This window comes from Opisthocomus hoazin, chromosome 6 (genome assembly GCF_030867145.1).
Source record: "Opisthocomus hoazin isolate bOpiHoa1 chromosome 6, bOpiHoa1.hap1, whole genome shotgun sequence".
Taxonomy (NCBI): Eukaryota; Metazoa; Chordata; class Aves; order Opisthocomiformes; family Opisthocomidae; genus Opisthocomus; species Opisthocomus hoazin.
The window spans coordinates 8,635,123-8,649,301 of NC_134419.1; the positions used below are offsets into that span (position 1 = coordinate 8,635,123).

The window sequence follows — 14,179 nt, forward strand, 5'->3', positions numbered from 1 at the left end:
GAGCTGGGCTTGTTTAGCCTGAAGAAGAGAAGGCTGCGAGGGGACCTGATATATGCTTACAAATATCTGAAGGGTGGGTGTCAGGAGGATGGGGCCAAACTCTTTTCAGTGGTGCCCAGCGACAGGACAAGGGGCAACGGGCACAAACTGAGGCACAGGAAGTTCCATCTGAACATGAGGAAGAACTTCTTCCCTCCGAGGGTGACGGAGCACTGGAACAGACTGCCCAGGGAGGTTGTGGAGTCTCCTTCTCTGGAGATATTCAAGAGCCGCCTGGACGCGGTCCTGTGCAGCCTGCTGTAGGTGACCCTGCTTCGGCAGGGGGGTTGGACTAGATGACCCACAGAGGTCCCTTCCAACCCCGACCACTCTGTGATTCTGTGATTCTGCAGAGAACCCCCAGTGAAAAAAGCAGTCGAGTTAGCGGTTTATCCTTTCTGAGAGATCTGGGTGAACACAAGGAAATGGTAAGCTCCCATCATGGTGTAAAGAACAGCAGCTTTCCTTACAACTGTGCAGGCATTGCCCCATAGAAATAGTAAATACTCTGTGCAGTTTGTTACTGCAGTAAATATATGTATGTATTTGCCAAGCTGGAGACCCTGCAAATTGCAAAGTTCATATTAGCTAAAAGAGACAGGCAGGAGTAAGTGTAATATATTGTTACAATTAATGTTCTAGGCTGTGACCACGTTTAATTAATTATTTGTATCACACTAGCAGTATGTTTAGTGTATAATTAATTAGCCCAGAAACAGAAGAGTAAGGAAGAACAACTTGAAAACTGGTAGTGAAAAGGTTCCCGACATATTATATTTAGGCTGGTTCATTCTGTCTTTCTTCATTGTGGAAGCTCTTTCAGTGTTTTTTGTTTAAAATAAAACTACGTTGATCCCTATGTGTTTGCTAAAGAAATAAATGCATCATTTGCTGTGTGTGGGACATTGCATTACACCCAAGTTAGTACAAGATGTATAATACAAGTGAATGAATTTTTTTGATCTCTGTTACCTCTCAGGCAGGAAAAACATCAGCTCCTGTTCAGTATCTGTCAATGCTCCAAGTGGATGTGTTACATTTTTCTCACTTCCCAACATGACAGACACTGGGACTGTGGCTGTGTCTTGGTCTTTCTAGTTCTGGCAGCTGAATTCTAATACTTGCTCGGGGCTTTCTCTGACAAGCACGCTCTTTGGTAAGGATGCAAGGAGCTTCCTCTGCCTTTGCGGTTAAAAGCACTGCAGAGGCAGCTCTGTTGCTGCTCCCTGGGGCACACGGAAGGTGAAGCAGGCAGGAGGGAAGGCAGGCCATGCCCTTGCCTCTCTTCCTCTCTTCCATGACCTTTCTGTCAGTTCACTGAAGTTGGTGGAATTAGGGGAGCGGCTGCACCCTTTCCAGAGATGTAAGCTGGTCCACGTGCGTAGCACGGCATTGGCGTTTCCTCCAGGAGTGCTAAACACACACCGTGAAGTCTTGAAGACATGAACCTGTCGCCTGACACGTGTGCCTGCTGAGGTATTAGGATTGTAAGTATGGGAAAACAGACCCTTATGGAAAGACACAGAACACAAAATACATGTGGAATGGAAGCGAAAAGGCGATGACTTGCACATCCATGCTCAGTCTAGCACAACAGGACTACTGGAGCCAAGGAAAAGCACCACTTTACAATGTGTTGTTGAAGTTTTTGCTCTGTTAACAATAGGATCCAAGTAAATTAAATGCTGATTTCACTTATCCTGTTGTTTTTCACTGGAGTTGTCTAGCTTGCAAATCGGTGTCACAACTCAATGAAGGAGTCTGTGGTGATGACAAATAGCAGCACACATGTGAAACGTGACATAAGAGCAATATGGCACGTAGGATTCCTACTTGGTAAATGCTCCCTAGTTTTGTAACTTGCTTAATGCTACTGAAATCACAGCATTAACAATTCAGGTCAGGAATAAGTTTTCCTGTCTCTGAATAGAGATCCCACCAATGCTTACACTCTCTAAATACGGATAATTAAAGGCAGTGGCATAATTCTTTTCTCCCTCGACCTAAAAGCAGTCACAAGTAAAGTCACTGAAGCAATTGGTTACTGTCGCATAAAACTAACAGAATGTGTTGGGCCTACAGAGAGATTCTTAACCTGAATATCCTTGCATTTATTTGTGTGGCAGGATCTTTACATTAGTTCTTAGTCTTTTTTTTTTTAACTTAAATGACATAGTATCATGGCAACTGTTATTTGGAGGTAAACATCAGCAGGTGAAGGGAGCAACTGTGATAATGTCTAAATAGTAGGCAGGAATGGCACCATAATGCCAAATTTTAAGTTTGGTTTTTTTTTCCTTTTTTTATTGTTCGGGGAATAAAGGAATCTATGCTCTCTACATTGCTTATAATTCACTCAAATGGGTCAATGCTTGAGCTAGCAGTTGCTCTGAAATTACAATGACTGACTGTAATTAAGAACTAATTTGTAGTCATAAAAAAGCCAGATAAGGGGCTATCCACTTCATGAGAGATGAATATAATCAGGATAACTGGAACAGCTGGTGGCCGTAGTCTGTCCTCAGTGAGCACACACAATACCCATAATTCATAACAGAGCTTCTATGTCTGCCTCAGAAGGTGACTACTTAAGAAATTTCCTTTAGATCAGTGATTTGAAGCATTAAAGCTTGTAGAGTGCAGGGACAGGGCTTGGGAAACACAGTGCAACCATTTATTAATTATACAGCATTAGCATGCTGATGGATGTCATGTAAATGAGTCAGGTAGATGTGTTTTGGTTTGCTGGAAGAAATGCAAGATTTTTTCAGAGGAATATATCAATGCTGAATGTGCCATTTTATAAATGTAGGCAGGAATTGACTTCAGCTCAAGCCATTCTTCGGTTATATTTGAATTTGTGGACTGAATTTCCTTGATATCACAGGAAGATGTAACAGCAATACCCTATAACTTTTTCATCTGTGATATTTAACTAACTTCTGTATGAAAACAGTCAGCTTTAGTATTACTGGAGAAAATATATCTATAAACCCCTGTTAACTGTTTTCCTTATGCAAAACAGCAATTATGACCTCTTTGACTTAGCACTTATTCTACAGAAATAAGCAATTGCCATTTGGCTCTATTCATTTTGTACTTTGTTTCACACTTTCTTAAGATGTATCAGCAGACTTTTAATTATCCTGCAAATGATTCTATTAAGCATTCTCCTTGCATATTAAATGCAGAAGACATTGTTTTGAGCTTCCTTTGCCTCCTGTGAATAGAATGTGGGCAGACATAGAAAAATCAAATTATTTTACTAAATGAAAACAACCTGAGCAGAAGAAATCATTTTGAATAATGACAGCTTGGGTGAGAGTGTCACCATTTTCTATCAGTTTGCTCTGCATCACATAGGAGCTCACTTGATGGAATGTTAAAAAAAAATGTGTCTAGTAAAAATAAGCTGTGACAGTCTCTAAGTAAATGTAATAAATCAGGAGGATTTTCAAAGGGAATAAAAAGTGTCATTTATGATGGTTACAGCTTATACGCCCACTATGATTCCTGTACTGGTACAGTTTATACTCTCCCATGGTAGATAAAATTATTACTTGATCTGTCAAAATGGAGTGACAAAATTTTTGTGGGTAGACAGCATATTTAAGAATAGTAAAGTTCTATTGTGTGTTTGCTACCCTAACTCAAAGTACTGTTAGAAAACAAGAAATAAGGGAATGCAATCATTGTTCAGAAAGTTAATATAAAATTTGGAAAAAAAAGTTAATAGCAAAAATCTTAATGTTTTACCCATAGGAATCTGGAGAAATAGTAAACATATTTTCATCTGAGAAGTTATTATTTCAGTAGCCTCTGAGACCTAAATTCTAGCAGATTTCCTGTAATATAATGAATTGATAATTCTCAGAAAACATTTTCACTCTGCAGGAAGTAGGCTGGATTAATCTCTCAGGTCCAGGTGTTCACAACTGGATTAAATCCAAGAACGGATAGGGAAGGCATAGTGCTAGCTCAGATGTGCCAGACACCTGAGTGTGACCAGGACATTCAAAGGTATGGAATATTTATGCAATCTCAAACGCTAAATGTATGGGCAGGTGCACTTCATTGCAGTTCCAGTGAACCTTGCATATAGGTAGAAAACTGTCTGCTTTGACAGCTCTGACAGCTCACACTTGGAAGTGTGAGCATAAAATGGACTCCACACCATTTCTTTAAAGACTGAAGCTTTTTGAACACGTAATTAAGAAGTGACCCAGTCATGGTGCATAACTGCTCACACAGGTAAGGGCATCTAATACCAGAATGCTGTTAGGGCAAGTTAAAAATATCTTACAACTGGAATTAAAGTCAGAAGGGTATCAAATGAAGTGCATATGTTTTGCCAGTGGGAAGGAATACTTAGCCTTTGGGATGGGTTGTGAAGGAACGTAACAAATCTGCCATGATTTAGAGCCTTTAAATTCTGGTTAGGAGGCTCAAATCCTTAAACCCACCACGAGCTGCAGCTGAAACCTGAATAAAGGCCAGATATACTCTTCTGTATCCTTTTTCCTCTGCTTGCACATTTCGAAAGAAATGTTGTGGAGTTACACTTCCTGTGCTAAATGTGGAGTTGGAGTTCTGTGCTCTGTTGGAAAAGGCATTTAGAGGATGAATGTATTTGCATATTTTCTGAAGAAATGATCACAGTTGAAAGGAAAGGATGGTTCGACATGAGGAATAAGCCTCATGTTTCAAACTTATTACTAATTCCCAGTTACCAGATCCCACCAGTTCCCACAGGACAACTTAAATCCCAAGTACTCTGGAAGGAACATGGTTTTAAAAATTTTGTAGTGACTAATCAATAGTGACTAGAAGTATATCTTCACTTACGAAACAACTCCTTTCTCTCTGGTATGGCTATTTATTGAAGCTATTTTCACACAGCTGCATAGAGTATTCACATAGCTTTGGTAACGGAACAAGAGAGTCAAGAGAGAGGAAGCAATCTGAGTTGTGAAACCATTCCCTTCTCTTCAGATGAAAGACAAGCTGTAAAGTGGATATCTGGATTTTTCAAAATGCCTAGTGAGACACTGCTTTGGGGCTATCCGTAGTGAGGGTGAGCTGGTTTTCATGGACTTCAGCTTGCTTCTGCTGCTTGATTAGCTGCAAGAATATTTGTTGCAGTGCCTGTGGCAAGTAGAGTCAAACTGGACTTCTCAACATGAAAAAATGGGCATTCTAGGAAAAAGAAAATGTTCCCTTGTACCAACAGAAAAGTCAGCATAGCGTAGTCTCACTAGGCGAACAGCAAAATTCATGACAAAAGTAAGCAGAGGACATCAAACGCACCACAGATTTTTTTTTTTTCCAAGAGCAGAGTCTTCTAAATATAGATTATAGTAATTTACTTTCAAACAACTCATTTTCAGCATCTGACATGTTCATTAACCCCAGGTAGAAAAATTATTGTGGTGCATTAATTTTTCACCAATGAAGACATTAGTCATATTTGCAAGTATCATTAGTGTCTGCCACCGAGGTGGAAAAGTCTTACTGTCTCTCTCCAAATGGAGGATGCATTAGAATGTTAACTAGGGTCTGCTGAGTTCTGTGGGTTATCAACTCTTGCACACTTTTATGCATTGAATATTAATTAGACTTTTCTAAAAGTACATCATTAAAAGACATGTTTTATAAGTGAGTAGGACAGATATGTAGTCCTTTGGTAAAATAAGGTAAAATGTACAAGGATTTAGTGTAAGAATTCTGATAGTTCTGACAATATGAAGGGTACAAGTTCATATATTAAACTGTGTATGTGCTCAGCAATTATAAGAAGGAAATGAGATCAAAGGTATTATAGTCCACTGAGGGGGGAAGGGAAGAGGGTTTCGAAGCTGCCAACAGCAGCAGGTATCTAAAGGTAGGTGAGGTCAGAGAGACTTGGGTGTTTTTCTTCCCGCTGTGTGATGATAAATCCCTTACACAGTACATTCCTAAAACAAAGACTAAGTATTGGAAAATGTCTCGGAATGATTTGGTCCTATCTGTCTTACATGCTTTTCTGTACATTCTTTCTACTAGATGCTCATAAAGTCTTTTATCAAATCTTTATTTAAATGGTTTTGCTTTGAGTTTATCTGTGACCTATTTTTTAATCCTTTGTGGAATAAAATAGTCCTTCTTCTAGCTTTTGTTAAAGACATGATGAAAAGGAGAGGAAGTTGAAGCAATGTTGCTCTACTTAAATTTTTTCACATTAAAACAATGCTCAAATTTTATTCACTGAAGTATAAGACTGCATATATGTACAGTGGCTAATCTTTCAGAAGATTTTTTTTGTAGGTAGAAAGGTGAATGCATGTCTAACTGGTAAATATGACTAAATCTTAGTTAGGAGCCAAGGGGACTGACATTCCCTTTAGTAATGCTTGTAAAACTTGGAGTCAATTATTCCCTGTTTCCCCATTTCCTTCCGCTTTTACTTCAATGCCCGATTTCCATTTAAATGGAAGAGGGCATGAAGTAGCTCAATGCAGAACCTGCTGAGGACAACCAGCAAGTTCACCAACTGGAGTCAACGTAATGTGATGGAAACTGTACTCATTTCCTTTCTCTCCCCAGACCTCTCCAGTTTGTTTTTGCATCTCTCGTGATATTTTTCAGTCTAATAGAAGCATCAAGCTGGCAAAAAGCATCAAAAGAACCAACTAGTGAATCAATCTAAATTTATTTTCTGAATAGTCTGTGGCATTGCTAGTTCAGCTGGAATGGGACTTGTCTTGCATTGCTTTAAATTAGGTATCTTGTCTAAGTGAACCTTTTATACACCAGTGGAGTCAGTGGAAAGGAACAGTCACCTCCAAAGAAAATGCCCATTTTTCAGAGTCACTGAAGGCAACCAGACTCCTGGGTATAGGATTTCATCAGGAGCAGTGTAGGAGAAGTGGGGCATCTGTGGAAGCGCCCATCTCTGTGTTCACGGTAAAGCAGGCTGGAGAACCAGCTTGGTCTAGAGCAGTGGTGGTGAGCCTTTAAACATTTGTTTTAATGTGTTTTGACAGTGTTTGTTAAACCAACCCAACTAGCTGTTGCTGGAGAAACCTTTCACTACACACCAATACCATAGGCATAGATAAGCGATGTATCAACATAGCTCTTTAACTAGGAAATTATTTATTTTTCCCTAATCGGAAGATTGCCCTATTAGAGTTGGAGAGTAGGATAGTGCATAATTTCCTTTATTGCAAGAGAAGAATGGGATATTATCTTCTAGAGCACTCCTGTCTCCTCTCTATATGACCTTTATAAAATTTTTAGCTGGTGAATGATTGGATTTGCATGAGGAATGCCTAAACGTTAAATGGTGTGGCATGTACCTAGGAATCTGATGGCAAACTGTGACATCAGATATAAACCTTGCCTTCAAGATGAAAATAAAGAGTTATAGCAGATTCATACATTCCTAGTAAAGAGCTCTACTATTAGGTTTGTATCTTACTGTTTTTTTACCACTCCCTGTAAGATATGTCAGATCTTTATGATTAAAAAGATTTTTTTCTTTTCTTGGTAATGTAGGTAGTAGTATACAATGTGAAATGCCATGAGATTCTCCTGTGGGATGAAAGACCTTGGGAAGAAGCATTATAAGCAGTAATTGATCTTAATATTGTGTGAGAAGAAATTAACATATGCACGGGGATACAAAGAACAGGTGTGATCATTGCCTTATACTGTACTTGTGTAACTGTGGATTCTGCGCTAGGTTTCAATGATGTGACTACAGGTAAAGTGGGAAAGAATCACTTGGGTAATGCTCATGTTGGAAGTTTTGGAAAAGGATTCTTGATGTTTATTTACGTTGAATAAACAAGGAGAAAAACTAGATGACAAGTAGATGTGAGCAGTTTTTACTGTGTCCTCATTTCTTCTTTTGTATTTAATTTCACACTACGGCAACAGTGTCTCTGCAGAAACTAGATCAACCAAGACAGCTTTTGTGGCCACCCATTTTGAAGTCCAGTGAGGTGGCGAATCTGTATGTTTGAATGGCAGAATTGGGAAATCAAGCCAGGAATGCCCTTTAAGTTTCATGTATGAAAATAAGAATAGTCTTTTCAGGGCTTTGCTATATTACTCATGTGCTTGCCTTGATTGTAAAAGCTCAGTTTAGCTGGTATTTAATTTAGTCTTGCTGTCTTAATTTTTTAAAATAGTGATAATAAGATTTATTAGTGATTATATTAGTAATGGAAACATTGGTTCAAGCCTATTTGGTTCAAACGCCTCAATTTTCGTACATATGAATGATTATCTGGTCACATAATTATATGGTGTTCATACAGAAGGAATAGTTGAATTATTTGAGATATTGTTTGCTTAATTTCAATGTTACAGTTTGAATGCTCTGAACACAGTAACAAGTCCATATATGAAGCATTCGTATAACCATTTTTTCAAGAGAATTTTTCCTATGAAAAAAAGTTTCTTGGAACTAGCAAGGTAGTTGAGTACTTAACTACTGTACACTTTAATTACACCTAATGTTATTTTTCTGGCTTTTACACAATACAAAAGCTATGTATTGCATTTTCATTTGTTTGTCTTTGAGCTCAGCCATAGAAAGTTACTCTCATCTCTAGATAGTTGTATTATTTAAGCCTTTTTGTTTTGATGGAAATTACTTTTGCAGGAAGAAATTTACCGCTTTGACTGTGATCAGGGCCACAGCTCAGTCCGTAACATTCACTGCTGACATGCCTATTTCCTACCTGTCAGAATGAAATACTAATGGTAGGTACTATCAATTCTGACATTGCTTTCTTATTTTTTGTAACCAAGGTCACTTTGCTTCAAGTTTACATTTGGCATGCAAATAAAAATGAAACTATAAAAAGGATTATTATTTTTTGCAGCAAATTTGTGCTGATCGGTTCTTATTTTCATGTTTTTCATTTCAAGGAATAAAACATTTGAAAAATTTAAGGTGATAGATAAGGCATTTACTTGTTGGAAAACAGTAAAAAGGTGCTTTTTCATCTTTATTATTAAATACATATGCAAAATCAGACTGGCTAATCAGCTGGTTCTTTTCTCAGCATCTATGTTACTGCATTCATGGTTAAATGAAACATTTCAAAGGTGTGTAAGGACTATTGTCTAACCCTTACAAAATATCTGTTCACAAGGAGTCGAAAGGAAGCTTTAGTCTCTGTAGAAAAGGGAAGCAATGGTCTTTTAGGGTAAAAGACATTGCATTTCTCTTGAACACACCAAAGGATGCTTGCATTTCAATTCCCAGGGCCTATTTTTTGCTGAATCTTTGTTCTTTAATCATAATTTTCATTATTGTCTGCTTAGTATCATGTCCTCTTTTTTATACTCAGAAGTGAGAAGCCTTGTTTATGCTTCTGAAGACTGGAAGAGTAGCACCATGGGAAACCAACGTCCTTGTTTTATCTGCATGCTCAGGTGTCATACAGGCAAAGCTGCTGACATTACACTGCCAGTGACCTCTGTCATGTTTTAATGGACTCTCTCTTTGGGTAGCCTGAGAGAAGTAATTTAGCTTCTTAAAGTTGGTATTTTTGGTGAGAGCTTTCTGGCTGTTAGTTGTTTCCAATTGCAGTTCTTATGATCTTATACAGAGATCAATCTGTTTTATTAAGATGATTTTGTGTGTGATTTTTTTTGGGTTTCTTTGTTTGTTTCTAATACAAAATAAAATTCTGAACCTTTAGCCAAGCAGAATAAGGCTATTTTAGCATTTTAATAATGAGTATTACTACCACTGCCGACTATATCTCTTGCTTGAGTAAAATGTGAAACAAGTCAGAATTTTTCACTGAATTCATGCAGAGCCATATCATCCTTGGTTTTGCCTGCATAGTGGATGAAACCAGATAAAACCTCCACTTTTAGGGCAATTTTTTTATAGTCAGGATGCTGATGTGTGGCATAATTTCTGCAACTTTATCCTAAATTGAGGATTAATTCTTTATTAATTCTTTATTAATTCTTGTCTTGTGTTTTATTTTTGTTAGTATCAAAGGAGTCTTCATGGGCTGGAGAAGGCATAACAAGAAGTACCGGTTATTATCATCACTTTCCTTTTGACAGTCAGTTGGACTTTGTGCTGCTTTATGTAATTGGCATTGCAATACTGTAGAAGTCTGGTGACCAAAGTAGACAGGGTATTTCAGGAGACAGTTTGGTCTAGAAAATAGCTTGACTGCTTCAAAATCTGCAGAATCTTCTTTGGTACACTGAGGTTTCTCTGACCTCAGGAATAGCAGAAGGTATGCACTTATGGTGAAAGAGCACAATGTTGGGAGAATGCCAACTCTGAGGTCTGCCCTCAACTTTGCACCTGGTATTCGAACAGCCTTCAGCAAGATGCTTAGTGACTCCATCCTTCAGTTTCCCACCTCAGAAAGGTGTAGGTGTATTTCATAATGCTGGAAGACACTGAAGTCCTGCAATAGTACATATAAAATGGTAGTTGGCTTCTGGGAAAAACTGATACGGCCCATGGTCTTTTCTGTGCTATTTCTTCATGCACAACTAATTTTTTCCTGTTGTTTCAGTTTCTGTTTCCGTTACTTCAGAGCCTCTATCCAGCTAAATCTAAAAATAAGTAAGCAGATGAAAGTAAAGTAGAAGTAAGCTTTCTGGGCAGTACTTACCTTTGTTATCTAGCCAGAAGTGTATTTATTGCATTTGTTTTCATGTCTTGTGTGTGATGTGGTTAAGTCTATGTATTACAGATCTATAATTTTAAAATGCCACCTCTCCTAAAGGAAAGGAGTATCTTTTACTCAATGGCAGTAGCTTTGCAGGGTGAGAAAATCCATGGAAGGCATGTAAAGGACCGTTTTCCATTTTATTGTTAAAGAAAAGGTCTCAGATTATTCCCTTCTTGAGCAATAAGCCAAAAGATCCTATTGTAATGTGTGTACCCAGCATTGTATGTTTTCCCTTTCAGACAAAGAAATAGACTTCTTTATCTAATCTGTTAATCTAACCTATGCATTTCTGATGTACGCATTTACCAGTGGTCTGAGCACTGCTTGTGCTGCTCTGATTTATAGGGAGTTCTCACTGATATATGGCCTTGATGTTCCTCCTCTTCTGTATTTTAGCTGTCGATGGCTCTCTTTTGACTGTTATTTGTTAAGTCTTGTTACTACTAGGCTCTAATTATAGCTCCCATTATTTTTAGGAAAATGCTGAAATACAAGCTCAAAAGGGCCTTTAGAAGCGCACAAATGAGAATTAGAGATGTGATAAGCACTCATCAATAGGCTGCTGGGGCTTTTCACTTACCATCATTCAAATAATAATTAGAATATTTAGATGCTAAGTACAGATCTGAGAGGGAAAGTCAAATGGAAGAGTTTTTTTTTAATGTGTATATAAATAAAATATGATAAAGTTCTTTACTTGTGTGGATTCACACACAGTATGGAGTTATGAATGTTTTGCCTTTGTTTTGCAGAACTGTTCTTTGGAGGAAGTATTGCGTTCTTTTTATAGTAAATGAAACTGCTAAATATGGATTATGTAGGAGCTGAAATGGTAAAAGACCTGCAGAATGGCTGTGTATGTAAATGCAAAAAGGAAAGGGACAATCTAAATCCTCTTGGTACGGACAGTCTAAACTGTTATTTCAATCTGGTTTTGACCATAGACAAATGTCAGGGAGAACTTTTAGAAACAAAAAATGTAAAAGAATGGAAATTCAGTAATGAGAATAGAGAAGACTATAGTGGTGAATAAACGGTAAGCAAAAAAGTTAAATAAATACTTTCTAGAAATATCTGGAGCAGTCACCTTTATGGATGTCTCTCATAATCCATGTGTGAAAGCATTGCCAACCACCTGTGTTTCAGGATCAGGAAGGTTGCATGAAAGCTATGCAGTTCACTGTGGTTGATTGTAGCTCTGCAAGGATGAATCTAATTCCCTTGCCACTGGTTCACAAATATTGGAAGCAGCAGAAATGCCACTGCTGCACTGATGCTAAGACCAATGATTTACTATAAGATGTTTTAAATCCCCATCTTACAAAGCATTTAATTTTTATAACTGAAGCCTTGCTCTCCTGTGACTATTGACTCTCCATGAGGCTAATTCTGCAGTAAATATTTTTTCCTTTACCAGTCTAAACGTTTTTGAATTCTCATGTGTCTCACCCCCCTCTCTATAATCCTGGTGATCTCCCCTATAGATCCCTTCTGTTTGGATAACTGTGTGCATCAGATGGCAAATAGTTGACTGCTGGTTTACATGTTGCAGGGATCAATCCTTCACTGATAGGGCGATGGACTGGATGGCCTCAGATAAGTCTTTCATCTTTATTTTATCACTGCAAAATGCAAGTGGGCGTGCAAATCCTAGATCTTTGCCAAAGCCATCTGCTCAAAAATATTATACAAACAGACAAGGAAGGTTTAAACTAATTACAACTTTTGTCTGTTTATGAAAATTATTCTTTGCTTCTGCAATCATGTATTTAGGCTTCCCCTAGTTATGTCATCTCTTTAAATCAAAAAATCTCATCCAGGCACAATCTGAAGACTTTGAGTATTTTTCAAAGATTTTTGGATGTCCCCTAGTCCAGCAGGAATACAAGCAGATCCTCTGATGGCCATTCATTTCAATGCACTCGTCGCACAAAGATTGTATGTGTTTTTCCCTAGAAGATCATACATAGCAATATGGAATCCCTACGTTAGGCTTTTTGTTATACTGTTGCTCTTGCCTTGCATTTGCACTTTAAAAGGCTGGTCTCTAGGGAAGAACAGGGATTCTCATTGATACACAGTTTTATCTTTGGCCTAGGAAACTCTTTACATGCACGAAATGGTGTATTTCACCTGTATTGAGAAGAGTTCACATGAGCTGGAGAAACTGGACCGAATATAACCTACTTCCAGGGGCTCTCAACACACCAGAGCAGAATGGTTCTTCTGAACTTCCATGATGCCCTCTTTCTCCCGATGCTCCCTCTGTCTTGTGGGCTGTCCGATCGGATCTTATCCAGAAATGCTTCTGGGCTGTAGTGCACGGTTTCCCTAAATGGGATGAGTTGTCCCCTCTTTTGGATTGCCGGGCTGTGCCCGACAGCCATTCTCCATCCTCAACTTCCTAGCAGCCAGGTAAGGACTGCTGCTCCCCCTGCCAGCAGGTCACTGCGCGCGGCACTGGGGCTGGACCCTGTTACTGCTGGCTTTTTGGGTGACAGATGGAAAGCCATAAGCTTTGTCACTAAGTGTTGCCTGAGCCAGTAACAGTTGCCAGTGCAGTTCAGGCTGTTGGTGTGTTCAAAGTTTTGTGTGTGAGGTTTTGTTATGTTTGTGTGATATTGTAGAAAAAAAAAAGAAAAAAAATCTCTTCACTGGTTAAAGAGAACTCCATTTAAAAATTGCATGGAGGAAAAAAGAAAGCTGTTTACATTGTATTTTTTGTTGACAGGAAGTTTCAGATAAACGTTTTTTTTATTTACAAGCATTTGACTAACTCATTATGGCTTTTGTCTCTGCAAGTGGTAACTGCAAAAATATTTTAAGCGATATATTGTTTTAGAGGTATCAGCTCCAGTGAAACTGTCTTCTGTATCTAAATAAAAGGCAAATTGTTTGCTCATTGTATATAAGCTGAGATTTTCATCACACTTTTAAGACTCTCTAAAGTAATTGCATTAGTTTTCTGTTCCATCAGTCTGTATTTCAGCATGTAGAAATGTTTTGCTTTCAAAAGTTTTTTTAGAATGGTTAAACTGCTTATTCTGATGATGTATATGCATGCTGCCATTTACTTAGTCTTACAGAGGCTAAACTGCCAAACAACGCTTAAGGCTTAGCTTAGTTCAGGATATGAGAATATTTGCTTAGAATGTGTGAGGTTGGTTCATTATAGAAAACAACCACCGTATTAAACTAATTATTGATTTTTTTAGCATTGTATTACTATATAATAAATAATTTTACAACTAGCTTACTAAATAAATGACAATTAAAGCTCCACATATGGCCTACTTTACAAAGTTACCCCATCATGCATAACTAACAGGTTTGCTACCACATGCTAGGGAAAATACTGTTACAAGTTGAACGAATCTGGTGGTTTGTCTGTTGCAAGAATAACAGAGCATTCATATAGATATCAAACACACTACTGG

At 38.1% G+C, this 14,179-nt stretch overlaps 1 protein-coding gene across 3 annotated transcripts in view; it reads left to right on the forward strand.

Annotated features, from left to right (window-relative positions):
* The window catches only part of LOC104334200 (AGBL carboxypeptidase 4), a 1,001,604-nt gene that overhangs the window by 189,740 nt on the left and 797,685 nt on the right, over nt 1-14,179 (forward strand). The window lies entirely within an intron of this gene.